The following is a 20,780-nucleotide window of genomic DNA, read 5'->3' on the forward strand; positions in this document are numbered from 1 at the left end:
CTGTGCAGGCTCCCAGGGGGGAAGGGCAATAGGCTAGCAGGAGGCGGTGGAAAATACCGTGCTTTACAAATGCGAGCGTCCGAGTCCTCTAAGGCATAAACCAACACCAATGGGGTGGGGGCCGGGCGCTGTTTGCAGTACTTTCACACATGAAATTGGGAGTCTCTCATGAGGCGTCGTGGGCTAGGGGTGAAGGCTCCCACCTCCCACGCTGGGGGTCCAGGGTTCGAGACGTGATGTGCCTTCTTTTTTTTTTTTATTGTAATAATACACTGTATTATTTTATCTACATTGTAAGACAGTCAATGGAAAGGTGCACACAAGTTACATATAAATCAGAGTACATCTGCAGGAGCGATTCTTTACGCTAAATGCAACTAAACAGCGGGAATGAAATGAGGGTATTCTGACGCTACTAACTGAGCAAAACAGTACTGTAGATCTTCAGCGTTTGTGTATTGCACATGACCTGAATTCCCTCCCTGTGCAGGCTCCCAGGGGGAAGGGCGATGGGGGTAGGGGGAGACGATGGGAAATACTGTACTGTGCCTTTGAAATGCAATTACATGAGCGTCCGAGTCTACTACGGCATACTGTAAACCAACACCAATGGGAAGGAAATGCCAACCATTTTTTTTATGTGTTCCCGTGACATTCATTTAAAAAAAAAAAATTCTCTTTAATACATCCAATGGAAGGATGCACACAGGTTTCACATAAATCAAAGTACATCTGCAGGAGCGATTCTTTACGGTAAATGCAACTGCACAACGGTACTGAGTAGAAATGAGTGTATTCTGATGCTACTAAGTGAGCAAAACAGTACTATACAGTAGATATTCGGCGTTTGTGTATTGCACATGACCTGAATTCCCTCCCTGTCTACTGCATGATCTGTGCAGGCTCCCAGGGGGGAAGGGCAATAGGCTAGCAGGAGGCGGTGGAAAATACCGTGCTTTACAAATGCGAGCGTCCGAGTCCTCTAAGGCATAAACCAACACCAATGGGGTGGGGGCCGGGCGCTGTTTGCAGTACTTTCACACATGAAATTGGGAGTCTCTCATGAGGCGTCGTGGGCTAGGGGTGAAGGCTCCCACCTCCCTCGCTGGGGGTCCAGGGTTCGAGACGTGATGTGCCTTCTTTTTTTTTTTTTTATTGTAATAATACACTGTATTATTTTATCTACATTGTAAGACAGTCAATAGAAAGGTGCACACAAGTAACATATAAATCAGAGTACATCTGCAGGAGCGATTCTTTACGCTAAATGCAACTAAACAGCGGGAATGAAATGAGGGTATTCTGACGCTACTAACTGAGCAAAACAGTACTGTAGATCTTCAGCGTTTGTGTATTGCACATGACCTGAATTCCCTCCCTGTGCAGGCTCCCAGGGGGGAAGGGCGATGGGGGTAGGGGGAGACGATGGGAAATACTGTACTGTGCCTTTGAAATGCAATTACATGAGCGTCCGAGTCCACTACGGCATACTGTAAACCAACACCAATGGGAAGGAAATGCCAACCATTTTTTTTATGTGTTCCCGTGACATTCATTTAAAAAAAAAAAAATTCTCTCTAATACATCCAATGGAAGGATGCACACAGGTTTCACATAAATCAAAGTACATCTGCAGGAGCGATTCTTTACGCTAAATGCAACTGCACAACGGCAATGAGTAGAAATGAGTGTATTCTGACGCTACTAAGTGAGCAAAACAGTACTATACAGTAGATATTCGGCGTTTGTGTATTGCACATGACCTGAATTCCCTCCCTGTCTACTGCATGATCTGTGCAGGCTCCCAGGGGGGAAGGGCAATAGGCTAGCAGGAGGCGGTGGAAAATACCGTGCTTTACAAATGCGAGCGTCCGAGTCCTCTAAGGCATAAACCAACACCAATGGGGTGGGGGCCGGGCGCTGTTTGCAGTACTTTCACACATGAAATTGGGAGTCTCTCATGAGGCGTCGTGGGCTAGGGGTGAAGGCTCCCACCTCCCACGCTGGGGGTCCAGGGTCCGAGACGTGATGTGCCTTCTTTTTTTTTTTTTATTGTAATAATACACTGTATTATTTTATCTACATTGTAAGACAGTCAATGGAAAGGTGCACACAAGTTACATATAAATCAGAGTACATCTGCAGGAGCGATTCTTTACGCTAAATGCAACCAAACAGCGGGAATGAAATGAGGGTATTCTGACGCTACTAACTGAGCAAAACGTACTGTAGATCTTCAGCGTTTGTGTATTGCACATGACCTGAATTCCCTCCCTGTGCAGGCTCCCAGGGGGGAAGGGCGATGGGGGTAGGGGAAGACGATGGGAAATACTGTACTGTGCCTTTGAAATGCAATTACATGAGCGTCCGAGTCCACTACGGCATACTGTAAACCAACACCAATGGGAAGGAAATGCCAACCATTTTTTTAATGTGTTCCCGTGACATTCATTTAAAAAAAAAATTCTCTCTAATACATCCAATGGAAGCATGCACACAGGCTTCACATAAATCAAAGTACATCTGCAGGAGCGATTCTTTACGCTAAATGCAACTGCACAACGGCAATGAGTAGAAATGAGTGTATTCTGACGCTACTAAGTGAGCAAAACAGTACTATACAGTAGTGATGAGCACCGGAAATTTTTCGGGTTTTGTGTTTTGCTTTTGGGTTCGGTTCCGCGGCCGTGTTTTGGGTTCGAACGCGTTTTGGCAAAACCTCACCGAATTTTTTTTGTCGGATTCGGGTGTGTTTTGGATTCGGGTGTTTTTTTAAAAAAACCCTAAAAAACAGCTTAAATCATAGAATTTGGGGGTCATTTTGATCCCAAAGTATTATTAACCTCAATAACCATAATTTCCACTCATTTTCAGTCTATTCTGAACACCTCACACCTCACAATATTATTTTTAGTCCTAAAATTTGCACCGAGGTCGCTGGATGGCTAAGCTAAGCGACCCAAGTGGCCGATACAAACACCTGGCCCATCTAGGAGTGGCACTGCAGTGTCACGCAGGATGGCCCTTCCAAAAAACACTCCCCAAACAGCACATGACGCAAAGAAAAAAAGAGGCGCAATGAGGTAGCTGTGTGAGTAAGCTAAGCGACCCTAGTGGCCGACACAAACACCTGGCCCATCTAGGAGTGGCACTGCAGTGTCACGCAGGATGGCCCTTCCAAAAAACACTCCCCAAACAGCACATGACGCAAAGAAAAAAAGAGGCGCAATGAGGTAGCTGTGTGCGTAAGCTAAGCGACCCTAGTGGCTGACACAAACACCTGGCCCATCTAGGAGTGGCACTGCAGTGTCACGCAGGATGGCCCTTCCAAAAAACACCCCCCAAACAGCACATGACGCAAAGAAAAATGAAAGAAAAAAGAGGTGCAAGATGGAATTGTCCTTGGGCCCTCCCACCCACCCTTATGTTGTATAAACAGGACATGCACACTTTAACCAACCCATCATTTCAGTGACAGGGTCTGCCACACGACTGTGACTAAAATGACGGGTTGGTTTGGACCCCCACCAAAAAAGAAGCAATTAATCTCTCCTTACACAAACTGGCTCTACAGAGGCAAGATGTCCACCTCATCATCATCCTCCGATATATCATCGTGTACATCCCCCTCCTCACAGATTATCAATTCGTCCCCACTGGAATCCACCATCTCAGCTCCCTGTGTACTTTGTGGAGGCAATTGCTGCTGGTCAATGTCTCCACGGAGGAATTGATTATAATTCATTTTAATGAACATCATCTTCTCCACATTTTCTGGATGTAACCTCGTACGCCGATTGCTGACAAGGTGAGCGGCGGCACTAAACACTCTTTCGGAGTACACACTTGTGGGAGGGCAACTTAGGTAGAATAAAGCCAGTTTGTGCAAGGGCCTCCAAATTGCCTCTTTTTCCTGCCAGTATAAGTACGGACTGTCTGACGTGCCTACTTGGATGCGGTCACTCATATAATCCTCCACCATTCTTTCAATGGGGAGAGAATCATATGCAGTGACAGTAGACGACATGTCCGTAATCGTTGTCAGGTCCTTCAGTCCGGACCAGATGTCAGCATCAGCAGTCGCTCCAGACTGCCCTGCATCACCGCCAGCGGGTGGGCTCGGAATTCTGAGCCTTTTCCTCGCACCCCCAGTTGCGGGAGAATGTGAAGGAGGAGATGTTGACAGGTCGCGTTCCGCTTGACTTGACAATTTTGTCACCAGCAGTTCTTTGAACCCCTGCAGACTTGTGTCTGCCGGAAAGAGAGATCCAAGGTAGGTTTTAAATCTAGGATCGAGCACGGTGGCCAAAATGTAGTGCTCTGATTTCAACAGATTGACCACCCGTGAATCCTTGTTAAGCGAATTAAGGGCTCCATCCACAAGTCCCACATGCCTAGCGGAATCGCTCTGTGTTAGCTCCTCCTTCAATGTCTCCAGCTTCTTCTGCAAAAGCCTGATGAGGGGAATGACCTGACTCAGGCTGGCAGTGTCTGAACTGACTTCACGTGTGGCAAGTTCAAAAGGTTGCAGAACCTTGCACAACGTTGAAATCATTCTCCACTGCGCTTGAGACAGGTGCATTCCACCTCCTATATCGTGCTCAGTTGTATAGGCTTGAATGGCCTTTTGCTGCTCCTCCAACCTCTGAAGCATATAGAGGGTTGAATTCCACCTCGTTACCACTTCTTGCTTCAGATGATGGCAGGGCAGGTTCAGGCGTTTTTGGTGGTGCTCCAGTCTTCTGTACGTGGTGCCTGTACGCCGAAAGTGTCCCGCAATTCTTCTGGCCACCGACAGCATCTCTTGCACGCCCCTCTCGTTTTTTAAATAATTCTGCACCACCAAATTCAAGGTATGTGCAAAACATGGGACGTGCTGGAATTTGCCCAGATTTAATGCACACACAATATTGCTGGCGTTGTCCGATGCCACAAATCCACAGGAGAGTCCAATTGGGGTAAGCCATTCTGCGATGATCTTCCTCAGTTGCCGTAAGAGGTTTTTAGCTGTGTGCGTATTCTGGAAAGCGGTGATACAAAGCGTAGCCTGCCTAGGAAAGAGTTGGCGTTTGCGAGATGCTGCTACTGGTGCCGCCGCTGCTATTCTTGCGGCGGGAGTCCATACATCTACCCAGTGGGCTGTCACAGTCATATAGTCCTGAGTCTGCCCTGCTTCACTTGTCCACATGTCCGTGGTTAAGTGGACATTGGGTACAACTGCATTTTTTAGGACACTGGTGAGTCTTTTTCTGAGGTCTGTGTACATTTTCGGTATCGCCTGCCTAGAGAAATGGAACCTAGATGGTATTTGGTACCGGGGACACAGTACCTCCAACAAGTCTCTAGTTGCCTCTGCAGTTATGATGGATACCGGAACCACGTTTCTCACCGCCCAGGATGCCAAGGCCTCAGTTATCCGCTTTGCAGCAGGATGACTGCTGTGATATTTCATCTTCCTCGCAAAGGACTGTTGGACAGTCAATTGCTTGGTGGAAGTAGTAAAAGTGGTCTTACGAGTACGACTTCCCCTCTGGGATGACCATCGACTCCCAGCAGCAACAACAGCAGCGCCATCGGAGGAATCCCAGGCAGGAGAGGACTCGTCAGAATTGCCAGTGACATGGCCTGCAGGACTATTGGCATTCCTGGGGAAGGAGGAAATTGACACTGATGGAGTTGGTGGGGTGGTTTGCGTGAGCTTGGTTACAAGAGGAATGGATTTACTGGTCAGTGGACTGCTTCCGCTGTCGCCCAAAGTTTTTGAACTTGTCACTGACTTATGATGAATGCGCTGCAGGTGACGTATAAGGGAGGATGTTCCGAGGTGGTTAACGTCCTTACCCCTACTTATTACAGCTTGACAAAGGCAACACACGGCTTGACAAATGTTGTCCGCATTTCTGTTGAAATACTTCCACACCGAAGAGCTGATTTTTTTGGTATTTTCACCAGGCATGTCAATGGCCCTATTCCTCCCACGGACAACAGGTGTCTCCCCGGGTGCCTGACTTAAACAAACCACCTCACCATCAGAATCCTCCTGGTCAATTTCCTCCCCAGCGCCAGCAACACCCATATCCTCCTCATCCTGGTGTACTTCAACACTGACATCTTCAATCTGACTATCAGGAACTGGACTGCGGGTGCTCCTTCCAGCACTTGCAGGGGGCGTGCAAATGGTGGAAGGCGCATGCTCTTCACGTCCAGTGTTGGGAAGGTCAGGCATCGCAAACGACACAATTGGACTCTCCTTGTGGATTTGTGATTTCGAAGAACGCACAGTTCTTTGCTGTGCTTTTGCCAGCTTGAGTCTTTTCATTTTTCTAGCGAGAGGCTGAGTGCTTCCATCCTCATGTGAAGCTGAACCACTAGCCATGAACATAGGCCAGGGCCTCAGCCGTTCCTTGCCACTCCGTGTGGTAAATGGCATATTGGCAAGTTTACGCTTCTCCTCCGACAATTTTATTTTAGATTTTTGAGTCCTTTTTTTACTGATATTTGGTGTTTTGGATTTTACATGCTCTGTACTATGACATTGGGCATCGGCCTTGGCAGACGACGTTGCTGGCATTTCATCGTCTCGGCCATGACTAGTGGCAGCAGCTTCAGCACGAGGTGGAAGTCGATCTTGATCTTTCCCTATTTTTGGAACCTCAACATTTTTGTTCTCCATATTTTAATAGGCACAACTAAAAGGCACCTCAGGTAAACAATGGAGATGGATGGATACTAGTATACTTATGGATTGACGAGCGACTGCCGACACAGAGGTAGCTACAGCCATGGACTACCGTACTGCATCTGCTGCTAATATAGACTGGATGATAATGAGATATAAAATATATATATATCACTACTGCAGCCGGACAGGTATATATTATATAATGACGGACCTGCTGGACACTGTCAGCACTGCAGACTCCTAAAGTAAGCTACTAGTATCAAGAAGATAGAAAAAAAAAACACCACAGGTAGGTGGTATACAATTATGGATGGACGAGTGACTGCCGACACAGAGGTAGCTACAGCCGTGGACTACCGTACTGCGTCTGCTGCTAATATAGACTGGATGATAATGATATAAAAAAAATATATATATGTCACTACTGCAGCCGGACAGGTATATATTATATAATGACGGACCTGCTGGACACTGTCAGCTCAGCACTGCAGACTCCTAAAGTAAGCTACTAGTAGTATCAAGAAGATAGAAAAAAAGAAAAAAACACCACGGGTAGGTGGTATACAATTATGGATGGACGAGCGACTGCCGACACAGAGGTAGCTACAGCCGTGGACTATCGTACTGCGTCTGCTGCTAATATAGACTGGATGATAATGATATAAAAAATATATATATATATCACTACTGCAGCCGGACAGGTATATATTATATAATGACGGACCTGCTGGACACTGTCAGCTCAGCACTGCAGACTCCTAAAGTAAGCTACTAGTATCAAGAAGATAGAAAAAAAGAAAAAAACACCACGGGTAGGTGGTATACAATTATGGATGGACGAGCGACTGCCGACACAGAGGTAGCTACAGCCGTGGACTACCGTACTGCGTCTGCTGCTAATATAGACTGGATGATAATGATATAAAAATATATATATATATATATATATATATCACTACTGCAGCCGGACAGGTATATATTATATAATGACGGACCTGCTGGACACTGTCAGCTTAGCACTGCAGACTCCTAAAGTAAGCTACTAATAGTATCAAGAAGATAGAAAAAAAAAAAACACCACAGGTAGGTGGTATACAATTATGGATGGACGAGCGACTGCCGACACAGAGGTAGCTACAGCCGTGGACTACCGTACTGCGTCTGCTGCTAATATAGACTGGATGATAATGATATAAAATATATATATATATATCACTACTGCAGCCGGACAGGTATATATTATATAATGACGGACCTGCTGGACACTGTCAGCTCAGCACTGCAGACTCCTAAAGTAAGCTACTAGTAGTATCAAGAAGATAGAAAAAAAAAAAAAAACACCACAGGTAGGTGGTATACAATTATGGATGGACGAGCGACTGCCGACACAGAGGTAGCTACAGCCGTGGAATACCGTACTGCGTCTGCTGCTAATATAGACTGGATGATAATGAGATATAAAATATATATATATCACTACTGCAGCCGGACAGGTATATATTATATAATGACGGACCTGCTGGACACTGTCAGCTCAGCACTGCAGACTCCTAAAGTAAGCTACTAGTATCAAGAAGATAGAAAAAAAAAACACCACGGGTAGGTGGTATACAATTATGGATGGACGAGCGACTGCCGACACAGAGGTAGCTACAGCCGTGGACTACCGTACTGCGTCTGCTGCTAATATAGACTGGATGATAATGATATAAAATATATATATATATCACTACTGCAGCCGGACAGGTATATATTATATAATGACGGACCTGCTGGACACTGTCTGCTCAGCACTGCAGACTCCTAAAGTAAGCTACTAGTAGTATCAAGAAGATAGAAAAAAAAAAAACACCACAGGTAGGTGGTATACAATTATGGATGGACGAGCGACTGCCGACACAGAGGTAGCTACAGCCGTGGACTACCGTACTGCGTCTGCTGCTAATATAGACTGGATGATAATGAGATATAAAATATATATATATCACTACTGCAGCCGGACAGGTATATATTATATAATAACGGACCTGCTGGACACTGTCAGCTCAGCACTGCAGACTCCTAAAGTAAGCTACTAGTATCAAGAAGATAGAAGAAAAAAAACACCACGGGTAGGTGGTATACAATTATGGATGGACGAGCGACTGCCGACACAGAGGTAGCTACAGCCGTGGACTACCGTACTGCGTCTGCTGCTAATATAGACTGGATGATAATGATATAAAATATATATATATATATCACTACTGCAGCCGGACAGGTATATATTATATAATGACGGACCTGCTGGACACTGTCAGCTCAGCACTGCAGACTCCTAAAGTAAGCTACTAGTATCAAGAAGATAGAAAAAAAAAAACACCACGGGTAGGTGGTATACAATTATGGATGGACGAGCGACTGCCGACACAGAGGTAGCTACAGCCGTGGACTACCGTACTGTGTCTGCTGCAGTGCTAATATAGACTGGATGATAATGATATAAAAAATATATATATATCACTACTGCAGCCGGACAGGTATATATTATATAATGACGGACCTGCTGGACACTGTCAGCAGAATGCGTTTATAGAATAAAAACACCACACGATGAGTGTTTAACTTTTTCAGGCAGACAATCACAATATACTGGTGGTCAGTGGTCACTGGTCAGTCACACTGGCACTGGCAGTGGCACTCTGGCAGCAAAAGTGTGCACTGTTAAAATATGTACTCCTGCTATAACTGCTCCCCAGTCTCCCCCACAATTAAGCTGTGTGAGGAGTGAGCACTCAGCACAGTCAGATATACAGTATTACATAGATGATGCAGCACACTGAGGGCACACTGAGGCTGAGCACAGATATGGTATGTGACTGTGTCACACTGTGTATCGTTTTTCTTCAGGCAGAGAATGGATTAATTAAACTGGTGGTCACTGGTCACACTATCAGCAAGTAGTACTCCTAATATGCTCCCCAAAATTAGTAAATCAAGTGTCTCTACTCTCTACTACTCTCTAGTCTACTCTAAACGGAGAGGACGCCAGCCACGTCCTCTCCCTATCAATCTCAATGCACGTGTGAAAATGGCGGCGACGCGCGGCTCCTTATATAGAATCCGAGTCTCGCGATAGAATACGAGCCTCGCGAGAATCCGACAGCGGGATGATGACGTTCGGGCGCGCTTGGGTTAACCGAGCAAGGCGGGAAGATCCGAGTCTGCCTCGGACCCGTGTAAAAAGCGTGAAGTTCGGGGGGGTTCGGTTTCCGAGAAACCGAACCCGCTCATCCCTACTATACAGTAGATATTCGGCGTTTGTGTATTGCACATGACCTGAATTCCCTCCCTGTCTACTGCATGATCTGTGCAGGCTCCCAGGGGGGAAGGGCAATAGGCTAGCAGGAGGCGGTGGAAAATACCGTGCTTTACAAATGCGAGCGTCCGAGTCCTCTAAGGCATAAACCAACACCAATGGGGTGGGGGCCGGGCGCTGTTTGCAGTACTTTCACACATGAAATTGGGAGTCTCTCATGAGGCGTCGTGGGCTTGGGGTGAAGGCTCCTAGGAACCTTTTCTAGTTCCACGATATCCATTTTGTAGTATGGTGCCCAAAATTGTGCATCCTACCCACCCTCCACTAGCCTAAACCTCCAATCATACTCTGAATCCAGACTCAGCATTTTGAATGTCGGGATCCAGACAGCAGGTGTTTTAAATACAGGTACAGTACAGTACTGTATGTCCCCTACCACTGGATAATCATTCTGCTCCTACTGTATTATGAATATCTCTCTGCCTCCTGTAGCACTGTACTACTGTAGACTACTGTGCAATTTTGTAGTAACTGTACTCTACTGTATTTTGTTTATAATCTTTTTTTTATTTTCCACTCAGTAATTATTGACAGTCAGGAGGAGGAAGAGGAAGAGGAAGAGGAGAAGCCCTCTCCCCAACTTGGTAAGTAAACTGCAGTATTGTACTCTACTGTACTGTACATTGTGTTAAACCAATGCATTGGGTTTACGTGACCAGCAGTCAGGATTCCAGCGTTCAGGCGACAGACAGTGGCATCCTGATTGCAGCAATCCCAACAGGGTGAGGTACGGTATCCTAAACCTCCTCCACTACCCCCTAAATCTGGCCTCGACATTCTCGTCTCTGTGTGCAAAATCTACTCTCCTCCAACCTGACTGAATTTTTGTTATCCTGTATTCAACACAGAATACAAAAGTATATTTCATGTAATTTTTGTTTTCACAGGCCCTACACTGTCACAGGCCGTGGCGGAGGAGGAGGAGTACTCCCTGTCCCCCACCACACTGCACCCATCAAGTAAGTCCAGTCTGGTACATCTTGACTCTGTAGAGCCAGTTTGAGCAAGGAGAGATTGATTGCTTCTTTTTTTGGTGGTGTCCCAAACCAATCAGTCATTTCAGCCAGAGTCGTGTGGCAGACCCTGTGGCTGAAATGATGGGTTTGTTAAAGTGTGCATGTCCTGTTTATACAACACAACGGTGGGAGTGCCCAAGGACAATTCCATCTTGCGCCTTTTTTTTTATTTATTTATCTTTGCATCATGTGATGTTTTTTTAAAAATTTTATAAGTGCCATCCTGTCTGACACTGCAGTGCCACTCCTAGATGGGCCAGGTGTTTGTGCCGCCCTCTTGGGTCACTTACAGTAGCTTAGTCATCCAGCGACCTCGTTGCACATTTTAGGACTAAAAATAATATTGTGAGGTGTGAGGTGTTCAGAATAGACTGGAAATGAGTGGAAATTATGGTTATTGCGGTTAATAATACTATAGGCTCAAAATTTCACACAAATTCTATGATTTAAGCTGTTTTTGAGGGTTTTTTTTTTTTTAAACACCCAAATCCAAAACGCATCTGAATCCGACAAAAATTCGATCTTCTCCGACCTTTCAGAAATCTCCTGATAATTTGCTCTCTGTTTCTGCCTTTGAAAACTTCTGCTAGGCTAACGTGTTCCAGCTCATTGACACAGTTTCGTCATACAGTATTTGATCGGTAATTCTTTCATTTACGGTTTACAATTATTTATATACGTAAATGATGAATGTCCCTGTGCATTGCTCCCTGGCCTGTACAATTTATCCCGGTGTATTTTAAAATGTATACCATCTCTCACTCCATATCCGAGCGCTGCCACGTGCTGGGGGTTCACGGTTGGCGGCCATTTTGTCAGGATGCTCAGCGATCGAGCTCGGTATAACGGAATGTGCATAGACCTCGCTTATCCCGGTGTATTTTAGCTACTGGATTGTGACGCTCCTTCAGCATTGCCCCCTGGCCTGTAAAATGTATACCATCTCTTACTCCATATCCGAGCGCTGCCACGTGCTGGGGGTTCACGGTCGGCGGCCATTTTGTCAGGTTGCTCAGCGATCGAGCTCGGTATAACGTAATGTGCATAGACCTCGCTTATCCCGGTGTATTTTAGCTACTGGATTGTGACGCTCCTTCAGCATTGCCCCCTTGCCTGTAAAATGTATACCATACTGTATCTCACTCCATATCCGAGCGCTGCCACGTGCTGGGGGTTCACGGTCGGTGGCAATTTTGTCAGGTTGCTCAGCGATCGACCTCGGTATAACGTAATGTGCATAGACCTCGCTTATCCCAGTGTATTTTAGCTAGGGGATTGTGACGCTCCTTCAGCATTGCCCCCTGGCCTGTAAAATGTATACCATACTGTATCTCACTCCATATCCGAGCGCTGCCACGTGCTGAGGGTTCACGGTCAGCGGCCATTTTGTCAGGTTGCTCAGCGATTGAGCTCGGTATAACGTAATGTGCCCTCGCTTATCCCGGTGTATTTTAGCTAGGGGATTGTGACGCTCCTTCAGCATTGCCCCTTGGCCTGTAAAACTCATGCCATCTCTCACTCCATATCTGAGCGCTGCCACGTGCTGGGGGTTCACGGTCGGCGGCGATTTTTAGTGTGCATAGAACTCGCTTATCCACATAGGCCCCTGTGTTTTTAACTACTATATTGAGATGCACATTTCTAGGCCTACAGTATTTAATATACAGTAAGCAGCATTGTTGTTAGGCAATAATTGAAGAATTTACATACAGTACTGACATGTACTGTATGTAATGCTTGTACATCATGTCAGTCGCCCCTTATGCTGTACACTACTGTAAGTCTCACAGGGCCCATGCACTTCCAAGGAGGGTTATTTACTGTATCTGTTTCATACAGGAAACTAATTGCAGTCCATAACACTGAAGTGGTATTTTCAGTACTGTACAGCATACACTACTAAAATTTGAACATCAGGTACTGTATAGTAAACATGTACAGTATTAACTTCTATCATAAAACTCTTATAAATTTTCAGATGTGTAAATTTTAGACTACAGTATTCACAAATGTTTTTTCTCCATACAGTGTTAGGGTCTCCTGCCCTGTGCTGCCACGTCGTCATGGCAACTGGGAGACAAGTGCTAGCGGAGTAACCTGAGCGCAGCCGATACTCCGGTTCGGGTCTTTTGCTGTGCAGTGGTTACAGGCTCTGTGCACGGCAGGGGATCCGGTGCTGGTTTTTGTGCCCACAGTCTGTGAGGTCTGAGTGGGGCGTGGACAGCACCTGCTTTATAAGGCCTCTTCTCAGGTTAAGCAGATGCTGCTGAATCTTTGTTGGTTAGTCAGTTCCTGAAAGTTAGCCAGTACTGTGTAGCTTTGTATTTGTTGTTGCTTACTGCAAATAGGCCTGGGGATTTGGTACTACACTCTGCCAATCCAGACCTAGCAGTAAGACTGGAGTCAGTCGTTTAGCTTGCTGGGGTTCTTTTACTACTCTGTGAACTTAGCAAGTTTGCGGCTGTATTCTAAGACTTGCCTGCCTAAATCCTGTCTCACTGTGTAAGGTGTCAGGTGTCAGTTTAGTGGCAGTAAGCTGAACCTGTGCACTGCAAGTGAGAATTAGGATTGTGGAGACTCTCCTTGTGTCTATCATTCCATCTCTGACCAAGGAGTTTACTGCCATACCCGTTGGTAACCCTTTAGGGTTTTGCTGTTGCCCTTAGCAACAGCATTTTGGGTTCTCTACGTATTAAAACACAACATCTTGCTTTTCCCATCTGAGCATTACTAATACTAGGGAGACACCCAGTTCCTTAGCCTCTGGGCTTCTCTGTTCACTTTGTGTGTATTTTGTTACCCTATCACCTTCTGTGTCTGTCTGTGAGTTCATTTGCTTTGCATACCTATCCGTTCAGACACCAGTACATTCCTGCAGGCACTGGAGTGCATAACAGTTCTGACACCAGTACATTCCTGCAGGCACTGGTGTGCATAACATATTCAGCAGCCTAATACTCCTGTTGAAATTTTGTGGAATATGGAGCATACCCCTCAAAATACGTTGCAACAGGTGGTCGATCAGGTGCAGGTCCTGACTCGACAATTTAATGATTTGTCCATTAAAATGCACACCTCCCAGGCCGCTGGCGGAGCTCCCGCAGCAGCAGCACCTTCAGGGGTTAAGGAGCCGAAAGTAAATCTCCCGGATCGTTTTTCTGGAGATCGCTCGCAGTTCTTTTGTTTCAAGGAGAGCTGCAAGCTATACTTCCGGCTTAGGCCTCAGTCTTCTGGATCGGAGATTCAGCGGGTGGGCATAGTGATTTCCTTGCTACAAGGAGACCCACAGGTCTGGGCATATGGGTTGCAGCCTGACTGTCCGTCGCTTAAAAGTGTTGATGCTTTTTTTACGGCACTGGGCATGTTGTATGATGAACCTGACAAGACGGCCTCAGCCGAGGCTCAGATTTCGATCCTTAAGCAAGGGCGAAGGCCAGTTGAAGTTTACTGTACGGAGTTTCGGAGGTTGGCCCATGATACCCAGTGGAATGACCCAGCCCTGAGACACCAGTACCGAAGAGGTCTTTCTAACCAGATAAAGGACCAACTGGTACAATATCCCTTGCCTGATAGCTTGGATCAGCTCATGCAGTTATCCATCCGGGTGGATAGACGGCTGAGAGAGCGTAGGCTTGAAAGGGAGACTGAGGTTTCCTTCTTTCCCAAGGGAACCTCAGACTCTGAGGAATTTTCCGAGGAGCCTATGCAGATTGGGGCTACCCGCCTCTCCTCGCGTGAGAAGACGCGGAGGAGACAGCAGGGGTTGTGTTTGTACTGTGGGAATAAAGGTCATGTGGTAGTATCATGCCCAGAAAAGCCGGAAAACTTCAGGGCCTGAGGGTGATGGGAAATATCCTGTCAGGCCAGAAGTCAGAATTTCCCAAGAAGACTTTTATCATTCCGGTGACCTTGAAGATCCTCGGTCAAACTGTCAAGACTGAGGCCTTTGTGGACAGTGGAGCCGACTGGGTTTTTATGGACCGCCAATTCGCCCTGAAACACTCTGTTCCCTTAGTACCCTTGGCATCGGAAATTGAGATTTGTGGGTTAAACGGGGAACCATTATCCCAAGGTAAAATTACCTCTTGCACTAGCCAGATTTCTTTGTTTATTGGAGCCACACACTCTGAAAAATTGTCCTTTTATGTGACTGTCTGTACTTTTGCCCCATTGGTGTTGGGGTTACCCTGGTTAAGGGCCCACAATCCTCAATTTGACTGGGTCTCTGGGGAGATTCTTAGTTGGGGTACTGATTGTTTCAGGAGTTGCTTGAGCCTTCCAGTTAGGCTCTCGCAGCTAAGTTTGCCAGAATTGCCAGGGTGTTATGCAGATTTTGCGGACGTGTTCTCCAAAAAAGTTGCAGAGGTACTACCTCCCCATCGCCCCTATGACTGTGCCATTGATTTGTTGCCAAATGCTAAGCTTCCCAAGAGCAGGTTGTACTCCCTGTCACATCCTGAGACTCAGGCTATGGCAGAGTACATTCAGGAGAACTTGGCTAAGGGATTTATCAGACCTTCACAGTCTCCAGTTGGGTCGGGGTTCTTCTTCGTGGGTAAAAAGGACGGTTCGTTGCGACCCTGCATCGACTTCAGGGAATTGAACCGTATCACGATTAAAAACTCATACCCACTGCCTCTCATTTCGGTCTTGTTTGACCAGCTTCGTACTGCCACCATTTTTTCTAAGATTGACCTACGCGGTGCGTACAATCTAATCCGAATAAGAGAGGGGGATGAATGGAAGACTGCCTTTAATACCCACTCAGGGCATTATGAATATTTGGTGATGCCTTTTGGGCTCTGTAATGCCCCGGCAGTCTTCCAGGATTTCATGAATGATGTGCTCAGGGAATATTTGGATATATTCTTAGTTGTATACTTAGATGACATCCTAATCTTCTCCCATTCCCTGGAGGAACATCGGAAGCATGTACGCTTAGTCCTCCAGAAACTCAGAGACCACCGGCTTGGGGCGAAGCTGGAGAAGTGCGAATTTGAAGTTCAGCAAATCGCATTTCTAGGATATATTATCTCCCCAGAAGGTTTCCAAATGGAGGGTTTCAAGGTACAGGCAGTCCTGGATTGGGTGCAGCCCACTAGTTTGAAGGCGCTTCAGCGTTTCCTGGGCTTTGCGAATTTTTATAGACGATTTATCGCTGGATTTTCGTCTATAGTGGCGCCTTTGGTGGCACTCACTAAGAAAGGGGCGGATGTTGCTGATTGGTCTTGTGAGGCTAAAGCGGCTTTTGCCCGTCTCAAAAGGGCATTTGTATCGGCCAAGGTGCTGCGACACCCAGATCCAGAGCGTCCTTTTGTGGTGGAGGTGGATGCCTCTGAGATGGGTATTGGGGCAGTGCTTTCTCAGATGGGAGTGTCTGATAATCGCCTTCATCCCTGTGCTTACTTTTCCCGTAAATTTTCGCCTGCCGAGATGAATTATGACGTGGGTAACCGGGAATTGTTGGCTATTAAGGATGCACTCGAGGAGTGGAGACACTGGCTTGAGGGGGCTAAGTTTGTGGTCTCAATTCTCACTGACCATAAGAATCTGGCATATTTAGAGTCAGCGAAGCGTCTCAATGCCAGGCAGGCACGATGGGCTTTGTTTTTTGCTCGCTTTAATTTTTTGATAACATATCGCCCTGGGTCAAAAAACATCAAGGCTGATGCGCTCTCGCTGAGTTTTGCTCCAATCCAGGAGACCACCGAGGAGCCGTTGCCCATTGTGTCCCCATCATGTATTAAAGTGGGCATTACCCAGGACCTCTTATCATTAGTCCTTAGAGCACAGGAGCAGGCTCCTCCAGACCTTCCGGTAGGTCTTTTGTTTGTACCTCCTAGGTTAAGACAGCGAGTGTTCCTGGAATTCCATGCCAAGAAGTCGGCAGGTCACCCGGGTATTGCCAGAACTCGGGAGTTGCTATCTAGGGCGGTGTGGTGGCCCTCGGTGGCTAAGGATGTGGATCAGTGGGTTCGGGCATGTGACATCTGTGCCCGAAATAAGACTCCTAGAGGGGTTCCTGTTGGCCCATTACATCCACTCTCTATCCCATCTAAGCCATGGACCCACATTTCAATGGATTTTGTGGTGGACTTGCCCAAATCGTCGGGGATGACAGCCATTTGGGTTGTCGTTGACAGGTTTTCGAAGATGGCGCACTTCGTTCCACTGGTTGGGCTGCCATCGGCCAGACGCCTGTCTGAATTATTTATGCTGCATGTTGTGCGTCTCCACGGGTTGCCACTTGATGTGATCTCTGACCGCGGATCCCAGTTTGTGGCCAAATTCTGGAGGGCATTTTGTTCCGATCTCCAGATTTCTGTCAGCTTGTCGTCAGGCTACCATCCGCAGTCTAATGGGCAGACTGAAAGGGTGAACCAGTCCTTGGAGCAGTTCCTCAGGTGTTATGTCTCCAAGTGTCAGACTGACTGGGTTGCTCATCTGTCCATGGCGGAGTTTGCCTATAACAACGCGGCTCACTCTGCTACAGGGATCTCTCCCTTCCTTTGTGTGTATGGGCATCATCCTAAGGCCAATTCTTTTGACCCCCTGGATTCCACGCCTGGTGGTTCCTCTGTGGTTTCGGTCCTTAGAGGTATTTGGCGGAAAGTGAAGAAAGCCCTTGTGTCTGTGTCATTAGTGACCAAAAGGGTTTTTGATAAGCGGAAAAGACCCTGCAGCTTCAAATTAGGAGACTTCGTCTGGTTGTCTACCAAGAATTTGAAGTTGAGACAGCCATCTCATAAGTTAGGCCCCCGGTTTATCGGCCCTTATAAGATCACCAGGGTTATCAATCCGGTGGCATTTCAGTTAGATCTGCCCCGTTCTTTGGGTATCACTAAAACATTTCATTGTTCCCTTTTAAAACGGGCGATTAGTAATCCTTCTTCCAGTGGAAGACCTTCCCCTCTTCTGATACGTGGCCAGAGGGAGTTTGTTGTTGAAAGGATTCTTGACTCCAAGATGGTTCGGGGTCGGCTGTCATTTTTGGTGCACTGGAAGGGGTATGGCCCGGAGGAGCGGTCGTGGGTGCGCAGTTGTGATCTTCATGCCCCCAGACTGATACGCTCTTTCTTCTCGCAGTTCCCCGATAAACCCGGTGGTAGGGGTTCTTTGACCCCTCGTCAGAGGGGGGGTACTGTTAGGGTCTCCTGCTCTGTGCTGCCACGTCGTCATGGCAACCGGGAGACAAGTGCTAGCGGAGTAACCTGAGCGCAGCTGATACTCCGGTTCACAAATGTTTTTTCTCCATACACTGTTAGGGTCTCCTGCCCTGTGCTGCCACGTCGTCATGGCAACCGGGAGACAAGTGCTAGCGGAGTAACCTGAGCGCAGCTGATACTCCGGTTCGGGTCTTTTGCTGTGCAGTGGTTACAGGCTCTGTGCACGGCAGGGGATCCGGTGCTGGTTTTTGTGCCCACAGTCTGTGAGGTCTGAGTGGGGCGTGGACAGCACCTGCTTTATATAAGGCCTCTTCTCAGGTTAAGCAGATGCTGCTGAATCTTTGTTGGTTAGTCAGTTCCTGAAAGTTAGCCAGTACTGTGTAGCTTTGTATTTGTTGTTGCTTACTGCAAATAGGCCTGGGGATTTGGTACTACACTCTGCCAATCCAGACCTAGCAGTAAGACTGGAGTCAGTCGTTTAGCTTGCTGGGGTTCTTTTACTACTCTGTGAACTTAGCAAGTTTGCGGCTGTATTCTAAGACTTGCCTGCCTAAATCCTGTCTCACTGTGCAAGGTGTCAGGTGTCAGTTTAGTGGCAGTAAGCTGAACCTGTGCACTGCAAGTGAGAATTAGGATTGTGGAGACTCTCCTTGTGTCTATCATTCCATCTCTGACCAAGGAGTTTACTGCCACACCCGTTGGTAACCCTTTAGGGTTTTGCTGTTGCCCTTAGCAACAGCATTTCAGGTTCTCTACGTATTAAAACACAACATCTTGCTTTTCCCATCTGAGCATTACTAATACTAGGGAGACACCCAGTTCCTTAGCCTCTGGGCTTCTCTGTTCACTTTGTGTGTATTTTGTTACACTATCACCTTCTGTGTCTGTCTGTGAGTTCATTTGCTTTGCATACCTATCCGTTCAGACACCAGTACATTCCTGCAGGCACTGGAGTGCATAACAGTTCTGACACCAGTACATTCCTGCAGGCACTGGTGTGCATAACATACAGGAATTATAGTTGGACAACATGCCAGTAACTATCAACAAAACGATGAGCAAGATAATCGCCAACATGAAAAAAGAAAATAAAACCATCAAAGAGATCCATGCATGGCTCAAGGAAAGTGGCATTATAGTCACTTTAGAAACGGTGCGCTATCATGCATTCGAGAGAACAACGCCCAGATTTGTATTTCCTACAAAATGCACATGGTACGTACTGTACACTACTGTAATGTTTAAATGACTTGCTTTATACCATAGACAATTTTTTGGAAATAAAAAAAAAACTTCATCTATTGTAACTGTGATTGTGCTGTTCATTAATTCATATTTTTCATACTGTATTGTACTGTAGGAGAGTGCAACAAATTGTGGAGGAACTAACTCTTGAGGATGATGAGCGTACTGCTTTGCAAATAAAACGAATTCTCCATTCCAAGTATGACCTGGACATATCGGCCACCAGCATCAGAAGGATGCGACGGAAAATGGGATGGACCTTTGGCGCAACAAGGTAAAATACTGAAAGCAGTATAAACCATACAGTAAATGCACTGTTAATAATCCCTTGATACGTGATATAACAATGCCATAAATCATTATACAGAGTGTGTACTTTATACTATATACAGTATGTGTGTGTGTGTGTGTGTGTGTGTATACTGTATATATTCTATCCCAAAAGAGATACCTACTGTATAGGCACTCAGAGACAGCAATGAAGCATTGCCGGCTTATTGTGATGATTACATTCTGTATAGTGTTTGTGTGTGTGTGTGTGTGTGTGTGTGTGTGTGTGTGTGTGTGTGTGTGTGTGTGTGTATGTACAGTATGTATATATATATATTACTCTGTATATACCTTAATGTATGTACAGTTTAATATATACAGTAGGTATATAATACAGTATACTGTACATACAGTCTACTGTATATACAGTAATCTGTAAATCTGTAATTTCATAACTGTATCTGATTTCATTATTTTTGGCTCTTCACAGGATATCTCCAATGATAAGAGATGTGAATAAAGAAAAGAGAGTGGAACAGGCACGGCGATGGATTGAGAGTGATGAAACATTTGATGATGTCATTTTCACAGATGAATCGTCTGTTGCCCTTGAGCGGTTCTCCAGAATGTCATTCTGGAAACGTAACCATATCTCATTAAAACCACGCCCAAAGCATCCATTGAAAGTCCATGTATGGGGAGGCATATCACGATTAGGAGCTGGTCCCCTATTATTTTTCGAAGGTACAGTACTATACTTTATTCTGTGCCTGTGTTCTGTAAAAATACATGCTGTACTGTAGAGTACATGTAACTGCACAATAAAAGGAGTTGCTTATTAATGAACAAAATTTTTTTATTTCTGTAGGGATCATGGATAAGAAATTTTTCCAAGAAACAATAGTAGAGGGATGTATGGTGCCATTTGTGAATAAATATTACCCAACTCACCATAGGATATTCCAAGACAATGATCCTAAACACTCCGCCTCAGCCAAATTTATGGAAGAGAAAGGTATGAATTGGGAACGCACACCTCCAGA

The 20,780-nt window shown here is 46.1% G+C and overlaps 1 long non-coding RNA gene across 1 annotated transcript in view; it reads left to right on the plus strand.

Moving 5' to 3' along the window:
* Positions 1-20,471, plus strand: part of LOC134965126 (uncharacterized) — a 71,762-nt gene extending 51,291 nt beyond the window's left edge. Inside the window, exons 2-5 of the long non-coding RNA XR_010188334.1 lie at positions 10,562-10,624; positions 10,928-10,999; positions 19,583-19,741; positions 20,228-20,471. This is a non-coding gene — a long non-coding RNA (uncharacterized LOC134965126). The remainder of the gene's footprint in view (positions 1-10,561; positions 10,625-10,927; positions 11,000-19,582; positions 19,742-20,227) is intronic.
* The last annotated feature ends 309 nt before the right edge of the window (positions 20,472-20,780 follow it).

The sequence above is a fragment of the Pseudophryne corroboree genome, chromosome 10, assembly GCF_028390025.1.
Source record: "Pseudophryne corroboree isolate aPseCor3 chromosome 10, aPseCor3.hap2, whole genome shotgun sequence".
NCBI classification, from domain to species: Eukaryota; Metazoa; Chordata; class Amphibia; order Anura; family Myobatrachidae; genus Pseudophryne; species Pseudophryne corroboree.